General features: G+C 40.7%; 2 protein-coding genes across 5 annotated transcripts in view; one reads left to right on the top strand and one right to left on the bottom strand.

Annotated features, from left to right (window-relative positions):
- usp42 (ubiquitin specific peptidase 42) overlaps positions 1-13,377 on the bottom strand; it is a 95,814-nt gene that overhangs the window by 80,947 nt on the left and 1,490 nt on the right. Inside the window, exon 1 of one of the 3 annotated variants that reach the window (XM_048552056.2) lies at positions 7,915-8,001. The exons of 1 other annotated variant lie outside the window; for it this stretch is intronic. The gene's annotated coding sequence lies outside the window, so the exon portion shown is untranslated. Of the gene's footprint in view, positions 1-7,914; positions 8,002-13,377 lie in introns of those variants that run through there. One more of the 3 variants, XM_048552057.2, reaches the window with a different exon arrangement.
- eif2ak1 (eukaryotic translation initiation factor 2-alpha kinase 1) overlaps positions 8,112-13,377 on the top strand; it is a 46,503-nt gene continuing 41,237 nt past the window's right edge. Inside the window, exons 1-2 of one of the 2 annotated variants that reach the window (XM_048552062.2) lie at positions 8,112-8,444; positions 12,895-12,993. The gene's annotated coding sequence lies outside the window, so the exon portion shown is untranslated. Of the gene's footprint in view, positions 8,445-11,695; positions 12,994-13,377 lie in introns of those variants that run through there. The other variant, XM_048552061.2, reaches the window with a different exon arrangement.

Here is a 13,377-nt window from a genome sequence, read left to right on the forward strand (position 1 = left end):
CAGGAAGGCTGATGTTTCAGTCCTAGACCATTCTTCACCGTTTCTAAACGTCAGGGTGGGAAAATGAACATGAAGTAAAAGATCAGCCATGACCTTAACAAATGGCACAGCATGACTGAATGCCCTTCTCTTTGTCTCATGAAAAGATGATACAGAGAAATAACAGCGCTGACAGTGATTAAGGTGTACATGAAAGAATGGAGGAAGGTAGTGAACGGAAGGGAGAAACAACTTGCTGTTTATTTAAAAAAAAGCTTTCCAGTTTGTAGTTGACATTACATATCTCCACACTATATCTGATGTGAAACATTAAAAGGCAGGCAAATAGTTTGCTGTGAATTGAATTACTTCATCTGTGACTGCGATCTAGCTCCACCTAAGCAAAGCCTCCTTCTTGCCTGATTTATTTGTATTTTTAAAAGCAGATTATGTTAAAGTCTCAAACCTCTTCACACTATTCATTAATGTAAAGGATAAATATACAGTAGACAGCTGAGGGACTTACAATCCAAGGAAGTGTCAGAGTCAAAGCTCAGTTTGTGCTGATCACTGGTAACAGCAATCATCAGTCTTAGAGCCCTGGGTTGGGACAAAGGAAAGTAATATCCAGTGTTTGAGTCCCTGATCACTTTCAAGAAATTAGAGATAAAAGTATGATTGTGAAAACAGTCCTACTGTGTTGACAGAAATGCTTGATTTGGGAATGAAAAGATTAGTGTCTATGTGGAGATATCTGAAGGCAAGCTTTTTTCCCCCCTCTGTTCAAAACACTTGCAGCAATAGTGAGATTTACCTATGTACAGGGTTATAATCCAGCATGAAACAGTTAGCAACTTTTCTTCATTTACAGATTTTCAGGATCAGAAGCCTGTATAAAGCTGAATATTTGCTATGTTAAGGGAGTTTTCTTTTAAATGCAGAAAGGTGCAAATTTGGTGACAACCAAGCACTTTGAGATTAAAATCCCCAGGCCAATCTTTCCATACAACAGTTCAACCAATTTTGAAATGTAGTAATGCAATCTTGTTCCATCAGACTTTTGAAATTTATCTGTACATTGCAAAACAAAAAAAGATCAAGAATATACTGTTAAGATTTTCAAAATTTAAATTAAAAAGTTTGTTTTTCTTCGTGTTTGCACAGCATGTGGGCATTCCTGGCAAGGCCAACTTTTGTTGTCCACCTGCAATTGCCATTGAACTGAATGTTCTGTTCAGGAGGCCGTTGGCAGTCAACCACATTGCTGAGTCTGGAGTCAAAGGTAGGCCAGACCATGCAAGGGTGGCTGACTTCTTTCCCTAAAAAGGACATTAGTGAAATCAGGTGTGTTTTTGTGCCTATTGATAGTCGTTACATGGTCACCCTTAGATAAACTTTCAGTTTCAGACAGTTAGTGAATTCAAATTTTGCCATGAACAATGGCAGGATTTGAATCCATGACTCCAGCATACTACATGGTGGTGCCAGTGTTGTACTGGGATTGACAAAGTCAAAAGTCGCACAAACTAGGTTCATTTGAAATTACAAGCTTCAGAGTGCTGCTCTGAAGTCACTTCACCTGATGAAGGAACAGAGCTCTAAAGTTTGAGATTTCAAATAAACCTTTTGGACTATAACAGTGTCATGTGACTTCCAAACTTGCCAGAACAGTAGCCTGGGTTCCTGGATTACTAGTCCAGTGACAAAATAAACAGACCACCACTTCCACTTGAAGTTTATCTTTTTTGCCATAACCAATACACAACTTTCTTCAGAAAATCCAATGCAAAGTTTATGCCGCAATGTTGACAACAAAACTGCACAGCTTTCAGTTCAGCTCAATTTTTTTAAATCTCAACGCGCATAATGTAGCCATTATATTCCTGACTTAAGCAAGTAACACTGTATCTCATTTTGTCTTTTAAGGAAGGCTGTACATGTAATGTAATTTTAATAACCCACAAATTTAACCTGAGGGAAGTCTGGAATGACATTATCCAGAGGGCATGGATTTAAATCTAGGCCAGACGGCAAGAAAAATGTTTTCTCTATAAGCTATAGAGAACATGCTAAAGCTATGTCAATCCATCCAATGGGCAGGAACCTGAACATTGAAATTTTCTACAAAAAAACCGGCAGTCAGAAATTTAACAAGCTAAAGGAGCCAACAATTCTGGCAACTGAAATCTTCAACTAATGGTGACAACACAGACTATTTACTGGGAGTAAATTACAGGAAACTTATCTCTGCAATAGATTATAGTATACTTGACTTAGGTAAGTTTAACCCCAACATACATCACTAAAACTGGAAATGCACTCCACTTCTTAGCACTGATATGGGTGCTAACCTTGACGCAACAAAACATTCACTACTAAATGGACATTTGAATACAGAACATATCCCACTGGGGCCATCCGGTCTTTTAAAAAAATAAATGATACTTAAATTTGACACTCAGTGGTTATTTCCTTGAATTCCTAAGCAATAAATGCTAAATAAAGTGGGTGAACTTGGCAATTATTGTAGCTAACAATGCATACCAATTAGAACACATTGTTCAAGCAGTGCTCACGAGTTTCAATCAGGAACGCACACTGTGAGAGGGAAGCTTAAATACAGGCACATGCTTCAGTTACATACCACATTACCTTGCATCACCAAACTACCAAATTAGTCACAATGAAAGAGATTGCTAATAACAATTAATGTTAATTGTCCATCAGTTTGCTAGTCATGGGGTAGTTGCAATCAAATTGAGAAAAGGAACAAAATCTTAAAAACTTATTTACAGATCAAGGAAGCATTTCTTAAAATTTTGTTCAATTATCAATAGTTAATACATGGAGGTATCAAATAAATAAAATTGTGTCTATACACCATTCGAGATGTAAATTGTGCTTTGTTGTTTGTGCTTCAAAAGTTAGCTAGGTGTCAAACTACTAGTGATAATGGGAACTGCAGATGCTGGAGAATCCAAGACAACAAAGTGTGAAGCTGGATGAACACAGCAGGCCAAGCAGCATCTCAGGAGCACAAAAGCTGACGCCTTGGGCGGCCCGAGGCGTAAGCTTTTGTGCTCCTGAGATGCTGCTTGGCCTGCTGTGTTCATCCAGCTTCACACTTTGTTGTCAAACTACTAGTGTTGACTGGAAAATTTAAACTGCTATCCTGTTTTCTAATTCATTCACACAATTTTAAGAGGAATGTAACATGTTTACACCATATGCTCACATGTTTATTGAACATTAGACAAATGCTTACATCATTGAAAGGTTAAATTAATTTCATTTTACCAACTTATGCAAAATTGAAATGTAAACCCACAGCAATTATAGAAATAACGAAACTTAACAAATCGTATACAACATGTCAGCAGACATAATTTGTCTTGATCATAAATCATACTTCTGAGACCCACAATCTTTATCTCTGGGATCTTCTGACTTTATGTTCTTCAGGCCACATATTCCAATGATATCTATTAACTTAATACTTGTTAACAATTTAAAATATTAAATCACATGACAATACTGTGCTTGTTCAGACTTAGAAACTGAAATTTTAACTATACAAAATGTTTGGTGTTTCCTAAAACATTGTTGTCCATTTGACACTGTTGACTTGCCAGAGTGACAACATTAGCTACATCAACAGATGACACCCTACATACCCACACAATACTGGGAAATTCACTTCATGCCCATTTACCTAATTCCTCACCATTCAGTAGCTGAGGAAGTAAACAGTAACAATGATCAAACAACACTTGCACACCGTTTCATCCTACCATTCTACAAACAAACTCATGAAAAGGTTTAAAGTTCACCTGCACACCCATGTCAACTATAGAATTTATTACTCATTCACTTAGTCATCAGAAGTGCAATTACATCCTGATTCCTTATTATTGTAGTTACAACTGGCTCATATATTGGACAATATTTCTATAAACTTCAATAGTCGTGTGAAAGTCATGATACAGGCTAAACTGTTTCTGCTTTGAATAGACAAATTTGAAGTAGCTTTATTAAACCAATGGTACATCTGCAGCAAACTCAAGGTGGTTTATTCATTGTTTTGATACCTTAGAATGTGAACAGTTAAACCCTATACCCCAAGTACAAAAAGATGTAACTAACTTAAAAGGCAGGAAAAGTATAAAATTTTGTTAGCTTTCAATCTGCAGCACAAGTCAGGAACTACCACACGTATTCAATCAAAGCAATTTTTATATCAATGTATTCAAAATTTTGTGTGGATTAAAATTTACCATTCTAATGGTTGGTCTATTCTTGCACATATTCACAAAATTAAAATGATACCACTGGAGCTGGAAATTTCCATCAACAAGTTACTCTCCACTTTTTGCAAGCTGAAGAACTAGCTTGATAAGTCCGCAGGTACCTACAGTAGAAAGTCAACAGTACACTTACGGCTTTAGGTCCAGCACTACAATAGTTTTAAAAGCCTCATGCTGCTTAATAGATAAATTAATCAGGAAAATAACAACCTTAACCAAGAAAGCTAAGTTCTGAAAAGGTTAAAACAAATCATTTTCAAATAGAATGGGGCAGAAAGGAGAAAGCAAAAAAAAACATGCAGGAATCAAAACAGAAATACACTATTATTTACAAATTGGTGAATTCATTGTTTTTACTAGAAAGCCTAGGAGAGATTCATCTTATTTTTCCTTTAATGATAGGATCTAAAGTTAACTGCATAAGGAAATAAGTAAACTAACCATTTTTTAAAGAAGCATTCTTGGGATATGCCCATCAATGTTAAATTAGAGTTATTGCCTACTCCGTGCCACCTTTAATCTTTGTAACATTTTGAATTAACTGAGTTTTAGTTTAATTTACTTGTGGAATGTAGACATTGCTGGCTGACCAGCGTTTTTATTGCCCTTGAGAAGGTGGTGGTGAGCTGCCTTCTTGAACCACTGCAGATCACCTGCAGTTGACCCACCCAGCAGCAATGAAGGATCAGTGACATATTTCCAAGTCAGGATAGTGAGTGGGTGGAGGGAAACATGCAGGTGGTGATGTTCCCATGTATCTGCTGTCTGTCCCCTTTTGGTTAAAGTGGTAATGAGTTCAGAAGCTGCTACCTAAGAATCTTAGTGAATTTCTACAGAGCATCTTGTAGATAGCACACATAGCTGCTACTGGTGGTGGAAAGAGTGGATGTTTGTGAATGTGGTTCCAATCAAATGGGTTGCTTTGACCAGAATGGTGTCAAGCTTCTTCAATGCTTTGAGCTACACCCATTCAGGCTAGGAGGGATTATTCCATCATAATCCTGACTTGCGCCTTGTGCCTTGTAAATGAACAGGCTCTGACCTGCTCTTGTAACCACCGTTGCTTGGTGAGGTTCTGGTCAACGGTAACCCCAAGGACATTGATAGTGGGGGATTCAATGATGGTTAGATTGCCTCTTATTCAAGACGGTCATTGCCTAGCACATGTGGTGCAAATATTACTTGTTACTTGTCAGCCCAAGCCTGGATATTGTCCAGAGCTTGTTGCATTCGAACATGGACTGCTTTTGTATCTGAATTGAGAACAGTGCTGAACACTGCACAATCCTTAGCTAACATTCCCACTTCTGACATTATGATGGAGAGAAGGTCACTGATGAAGCAACCAAAGATGTTTGGGCCAAGGACACTACCCTGAGGAACTCCTGCAGAGATGTCCTGGAACTGAGGTGACTGACTTCCAACAACCACAACCATCTTCCTACATAAGATAACAAGGTGTAGAGCTGGATGAACACAGCAGGCCGAGCAGCAAAGCTGACATTTTGGGCCTAGACCCTTCTTCAGAAATGGCGGGGGGCGGGGGAATCTGAAATAAATAGGGAGGGGGGGGGAATGTGGATAGAAGATGGATAGAGAAGACCTCTCTCCCTATTTATTTCAGATCCCACTTCCCCACCCCCGCCATTTCTGAAGAAGGGTCTAGGCCCGAAACGTCAGCTTTCCTGCTCGGCCTGCTGTGTTCATCCAGCTCTACACCTTGTTATCTCAGATTGTCCAGCATCTGCAGTTCCTACTATCTCTGAAACATCTTCCAATATGACAGGTATGATTATAATCAGTGGGGAGTTTGCTCTATTAATTCCAGTTTTGCTAGGGGTCCTTGATGCTACACTCAATCAAATGTTGCGTTGATGTCAATAGCTGTCACTCATCTCACCTCTGGAATTCAACTCTTTTGTTCATGTTTGAGCCATATTGTAATTAGGTCAATAGCTGAGTTGCCTTGGTGGAATCCAAACTGTGCATTTATTCAGCTGGTAGTTGCTGAGCAGATGCTGCTTGATAGCACTGTTGATGACACCTTCCATCACTCTACTAATGACCGAGTGTAGACTGATGAGGAGGTAAATGGCAGGTTTCAACTGGACCTGCTTTTTGGCATTTAGAAATCAGTTGCACTGGAACACAATCAATCGTTCAGGCTGTGTAAAAGCAGCATATTTCTCTGATGTGCAGGTTAGATGTTAAGTCGCCCATTGTGTCTAGGCATGTGCATGTTAGGTGGACTATGGGAAATGCAGAGTTCCTAGGATAGGGTGGGGGCAGTCGTGGGTCTTCAAATGCTGTATGGACTTGATGGAATAACACCTGCTTCGACACTATAGGGATTCTATGGTATTGTCCAAATGTAGGCCAGTGGGGTGAGCTTATTTTGGGTACATGGGGGGCATGGACCAGTTGGACAAAAGGGTTTGCTTCCATACCATGTGATTCTGTGACATTAAAGGTTTGTATTCAATAATGGATTTTGGCATACAAGACACTTTTGTTGCTACACATAATCTAATCATTTTAACACTAAAGTTTTAATTTAAAGGACATGATGCAAATAACAGACAAAAGGAGATAGTGATAATGCCAAACTTGTAGTCTGAATTTAGCAATACTGAACAGAGACAGACACTTTCAATTTCTGATCAAAATTAAATGGGGATGATTGCTATTCCAAAGAACTTAGGGAATTTTAATGCAAAAGGCATTTTAAATACTTTTCAATGCTTAAAAATACTTTTCAGATAAAGTGCCACAACGAGAAGTTCAGGCTAACTGGAAAAGCTAGACCATTTTCAACTAAAATGTATTTGCAAAAAAAAACAAATAACCCAATAAATAAATAAAGCACAATCACACCAATACACAAAATTTAAACTGAGGAAAAAACAAAATGTAATTGCATGTAACGTCTGTAGGACAATTCGCAATTTTCAGATGCTAATTTGGGGTATTGTTGGCCAGTAAAATGTGTGGTTGGGCTGTTAAGCCAATTCATTCAAAAAAACCCAACCGAGGACAGCAAGTGTGTGAATGGGGCTGCACCTCAAAAACTCTCAATTTTCCCTCAGCTCCTAGGAGCAGAAAGTTCCTCCTCTTGTGGGGGTGAAGATGATGGAATAAACCCATTGACCTTTTAGCTAGATTTCGTGAGTCTTTGAATGCAACAAGATCCCCACACCCTCTCAGCAAACGGGGAAACAAAGCGGAGGCGCTGCCTAAACGGGTGACACGCGCGTGCGCACACATACACGTGCGCGCTACCCTCCCCCTCAGTGAGGAGGGGGAGGCCGGCATCGGGGCCTACCCCCAGTGGCAATACAATACAGCGTTTTTGCTGGTAGGACATATAGACGCCTTGAGATGCAAAATTACTAATAGGAGTTGACTCAGCTGACCCTAACCCCAACCCGATCGCAGGCAATCATCATTAAAACGAAGTGCAGGGACGGGGTTAATATGGAGTGGGAGTAGGAGGAAGAGAGAGTGGTAACCATGGGAGGGAGAGTCACCAGCCGGCCAGGCTATAAGGGGAAGCGCTTTAGGAGTCTGTGTGGGGGCGCCGCAAGTTATACAGGAGGCCCGAGCATGAATCGCGTCCGCAAGTAACCCTCACCCGGAGCTCCGGTACATACCACCCGAGTGTTTCCATCACGACAACAACGGCAACGCGCGGCGGTAAAGCCACCCCCCCTCCCCCCCCGGCTAACGATTACGACACGGAGCAAGCTCACAATCACACATCCGGGCACTGCGACCCGCCCCACAACGCACCGCGGGGAGGCGGAAGGGGCGGGGCCTGCGCTCAGCGCTCGCGCCAGTGGAAGGGTTCTGAGGACGGAGCAGCAGAGACGCCACCCGTGGGTGGAGGCTGAGGACGAAACAGCAGTGACGCCACCGGTGGGAGGAGGCTGAGGACGAAGCAGCAGTGACGCCACCGGTGGGAGGAGGCTGGGGACGAAGCAGCAGTGACGCCACCGGTGGGAGGAGGCTGGGGACGAAGCAGCAGTGACGCCACCGGTGGGAGGAGGCTGGGGACGAAGCAGCAGTGACGCCACCGGTGGGAGGAGGCTGAGGACGAAGCAGCAGAGACGGCACCGGCGGGAGGAAGCGGCTCAGGACGTAGCAGCAGCGCCGCTCTTTACCGTACGGAGAATACCGCAAAGTTTGAAAACAGTAGTGATGAAAGGAGATAACAAGGTGTAGAGCTGGATGAACACAGCAGGCCGAGCAGGAAGACTGACGTTTTGGGTCTAGGCCCGAAACGTCAGTTTTTGTGCTCCTGAGATGCTGCTTGGACTGCTGTGTTCATCCAGCTTCACACTTTGTTATCTCTGCAGCATTGCAGTTCCCATTATCTCTGATATAATACCAAGTTTTGAAGTGCTGAAACTCGAAGATAATACCTTGGCTGTATCATTTCTAAATCTACTACGGTGTTTTTCTATGTACGTTAATCATTCCAATCCCCAAAATGAATACAATTTTTTAAAACAAGATAAACAAAGGCATAATATTTACAGCGTCTTATATTCACAGATACCAGCAACTTTAAGAAAAATAACTGGTACTCACTGTTTCAGAAAAAAAAACTATATTTTAAGTGAAAAATATTAGTGCCTGTAGGTATTTTTGTTTGATTATTCCGATATTTTCAATCATTTGACTTTAACAGTGCTGTAATTTTATTACGCAACTGTTTAATTATTCAAGCCTATAACATGAAACGCAGAAACGTTTATCAGAATGGCTCTTCTACAACTGGTCAGGTTGCACTTTTCTGTTAAAGGAAGAGGTCAATAGGCAACATCACAACTGAGTAAAATTCAAGAGGGGAATCAGTGATGTCTTGTGATCCTAAGTGCGTACATGGTTTATGAGAATCCTTGGGTGTATTGATATTGTGTTTGAATTCATATGATTGAATCCTCATGCATTCTGCATTGATGCTTGGAATTACTTGTGTACAGAGTAACATTAAGACAATACAATTCTAGGGACTACTTCATCTACCTTTCTCCATATAGTCTGCATTGATTGCTGAAGTAGATAGTGATTTAACATGCTTGCAAACTGTATATTGCCAATTTTTCATAACCTACAAGCACTTCAGATGGGCAATAATCTTGGTCAAAAATTCACACCTGGTCAAACAAGGATGCATAACTTGTTTTGGCTTCAGAGGGAGAGCTTTTTTCCTAGGATGGTGATGGCGAGCACGAGGGGGCATAGCTTTAAATTGAGGGGTGAAAGATATAGGACAGATGTCAGAAGTAGTTTCTTTACTCAGAGTAGTAAGGGAATAGAACGCTTTGCCTGCAACGGTAGTAGATTCGTCAACTTTAGGTACATTTAAGTCGTCATTGGACAAGCATATGGACGTACATGGAATAGAGTAGGTTAGATGGGCTTGAGTTCGGTATGTCAAGTCGGCACAACATCAAGGGCCGAAGGGCCTGTACTGTGCTGTAATGTTCTATGTTCTAAACTGAACAAAAGCTTTCAGTGGCCTGATTGTGAACATTTGATTTTCTAAATTATGATTGATCCTAAAAAGATGAAATGAGGATCATCCTTATGACTTTAATGTGAGTTTGCTCGCTGAGCTGGAAGGTTAGTTTTCAGACGTTTCGTCACCATTCTAGGTAACATCAGTGAGTCTCCGACGAAGCGCTGGTGTTATGTCCTGCTTTCTATTTATCTGGTTAGGTTTCCTTGGGTTGGTGATGTCATTTGCTGTTCTTTTTCTCAGGGGATGGTAGATTGGCTCCAAATCAATGTGTTTGTTGATGGAATTCCGGTTGGAATGCCACGCTTCTAGGAATTCTCGTGCATGTCTCTGTTTGGCTTGTCCTAGGATGGATGTGTTGTCCCAATCAAAGTGGTGTCCTTCCTTACCTCTATGTAAGGATACGAGTGATAGTGGGTCATGTCGTTTTGTGGCTAGTTGATGTTCATGTATCCTGGTGGCTAGCTTCTTGCCAGTTTGTCCAATGTAGTGTTTGTCACAGTTCTTGCAAGGTATTTTGTAGATGACGTTCATTTTATTTGTTGTCTGTATAAAGACAAAAAGACCCTATACAGACAACAAATAAAACGAACGTCATCTACAAAATACCTTGCAAGAACTGTGACAAACACTACATTGGACAAACTGGCAGGAAGCTAGCTACCAGGATACATGAACATCAACTAGCCACAAAACGACATGACCCACTATCACTCGTATCCTTACATAGAGGTAAGGAAGGAAACCACTTTGATTGGGTCAACACATCCATCCTAGGACAAGCCAAACAGAGACATGCATGAGAATTCCTAGAAGCGTGGCATTCCAACCGGAATTCCATCAACAAACACATTGATTTGGAGCCAATCTACCATCCCCTGAGAAAAAGAACAGCAAATGACATCACCAACCCAAGGAAACCTAACCAGATAAATAGGAAGCGGGACATAACACCAGCGCTTTGTCGGAGGCTCACTGATGATGTTACCTAGAATGGTGACGAAACGTCTGAAAACTAACCTTCCAGCTCAGCGAGCAAACTCACATCCAGAACCTCAACCTGAGCTACAAATCTTCTCAAAACTCGTTATGACTTTCATATTTTAGGCAGATAATTGAGCAAATAAAAACAAAATACTATTGTAAATGCTGAAACAAAAACAGATAATGCTGAAGAAACTAAGTAGATGTGGTAGCATCTGTGGAGAGAAAAAGAGATTGACATTTTGAGTCCAGTATCACTTCAGAACTAGACCAGTTTTGCTTAGGCTTATAGATTCAATAAGAAATCTTTTCCTCTCCATTTTGCTATGTGGTTAATAGTCTGGGATTTCCTGTACTGGGGTTATGCGAACCCCCCCTCCTTAATGATATGTTAATTTTTTTATTCCCCAAGTTTACTTTTACAGTGTCTTAATGGGTTCTTTGTTTTCTTTTTAGTTTGGTTCAATTTGTTTTATATTTTTGTCAAAAGTGTGTTCAAATGCATGTGAAAAAAACTTGTCTGGAGGCAGGGAGCATGTATATGAATTGAGAAACAAGCTCTGTGTGAAGTAACAAAAACATGTGTCCCACAGTATTTTGAATAGGTCCCAGGAATCTTTAACAATTGTGATGAGAGCACATTTTCATGGCAGGCACTCTCAGATACAGAAATAATTTTGAATTAATGATCTTGAGATTAACCAATAAATTTGTAGGATAATATTGCATAGCTTTAAAAGTGACATCAATAAGAAAAAGTGTTTCAAGGACTCCTGTGGCACTGAGATGGTGTCACTCCCTCTGGACCAGAGTCTTGGGTTCAAATTCCATCTTCTCCAGACACACACTTCCAGACGCTCCGACTGGACCTTTCTTTGTGGGCACATTGTAAAATGCATGATGTTTATCACCAGGGCTGGGCCCATGAGAACTACTTCATTGGTTGACTTACAACATTCGTTTGGCAGTTAACACTGTTTGGTTGATGAGAGTTGAGCACTGTCCTTATGTCACAAACAGTGAACGTTTGTAAGTAGCAAATCCAATGGAGCCCAATATCAAACTGATCTGGAACTGGACCTAATGTGGTGAAATCTAGACTATTTGGTACAAAACCAGATGGCAAACACCAAACCCCTTGGATGACACAGCTGCTTTGTCATTTCGAAGATGAGATTTAACATATCATTTAAGTTTCTATATAAACAGAAGATTCTTCTGTTACTGCAAGGCTAACTGAATAAATAAAACATTAACTCAGTTGCAAACACACATTTCTAGCTTTTATCTTTATCACCCAAAAAACTTCATCAAAATTAGTTCTACACTTAGAATGACAATTATTACAGCCCATCAGAATGGTAGTGGTTTGGATTCCTTTAATACCATAGTGTGGAAGCAGGCCATTTGGACCATCAAGACAACACTGAGCCTGTGAAGGGCATCCACCCAGTCCCATCTCCTACCCTATCTCTGTAACCTTGCAGGTCTCATGGTTAGTACACTTAGCCTGCACATCCCTGGACACTATGGGCAATTTAGCATGGCCAATCCACCTAACCTGCACATCTTTAGACGACAGAAGGAAACCACAGCACCTGGAGGACACCCACATAGATACGCAGGGGATGTGTAAACTTCACACAGTCACCCAAGGCTGGAATCTAATCATAGTCCCTAGTGCTTTGAGGCAGCAGTGCTAACCACTGAACCACGTGATCTGGCAGAACGGATTTATTGTGCATATTGTCATCTACAGTGAATGACCAGTATTGTAGGGACCTATTTGCAGACTGTTGCCTGATCATTGATTTCACTGATCAAAGCCAATGATTTGCAATAGCCTAGTGGAGAAACTACAGGTAGCCATGCAAATTCACAATCATTTTAGCAATACCTAACTTAAACTTTACATCATCACAATCAGAGATTTTCCACTAGAAATAATTTACATAAATACAGATACGGGACATGTTAGTTACGGATTATGTTCTCATAAAGTTCCATTCTTGTCCATTTCTAATTATGTTAAGATATTTTGGGCTGTGTTTTTTCTGTGACCAGACATTTTGTAACTTTGTTTTATTTTATTCATGGGATGAGGGCACCACTGGCTACACCAGCATTTATTGCCCATCACAGAGGTCACTTCAGAGCCAACCACACTGCTGAAAGTCTGGAGCCACATTGAAGCCAGACCAGGTAAGGATAAAAATTTCCTTTCCTAAATGACATTAGTGAATCAGATGGGTTTTGCCAACAGAGAACAATGGATTCATGGTAATTGGACTCTTAATTTCAGATTTTTAAAAATTGAATTCATCTGCTAAGGCGTGATTCTACCTCAGGTGTCCAGAACATTACCTGACTCTCTAGAATAATAGTCTAGCAATAGTACCCCTAGGCCATCCCTTGCCCTATAAAAAACCATTTGGAGTTCACATGATTGTAAATGTGGTTTATAACTTAAGTCAAGTTCTATATAATCAGCTGAACAAGTCTATCTTGGGGCAGCTAAGGCAGTGCACTAAATTCCAGACTGTCCAGTAGAAAACCAGATGGTTAGAGAAGCTGGGACAGTACTCC

This window comes from Stegostoma tigrinum, chromosome 23, assembly GCF_030684315.1.
Source record: "Stegostoma tigrinum isolate sSteTig4 chromosome 23, sSteTig4.hap1, whole genome shotgun sequence".
Lineage (NCBI taxonomy): Eukaryota > Metazoa > Chordata > Chondrichthyes > Orectolobiformes > Stegostomatidae > Stegostoma > Stegostoma tigrinum.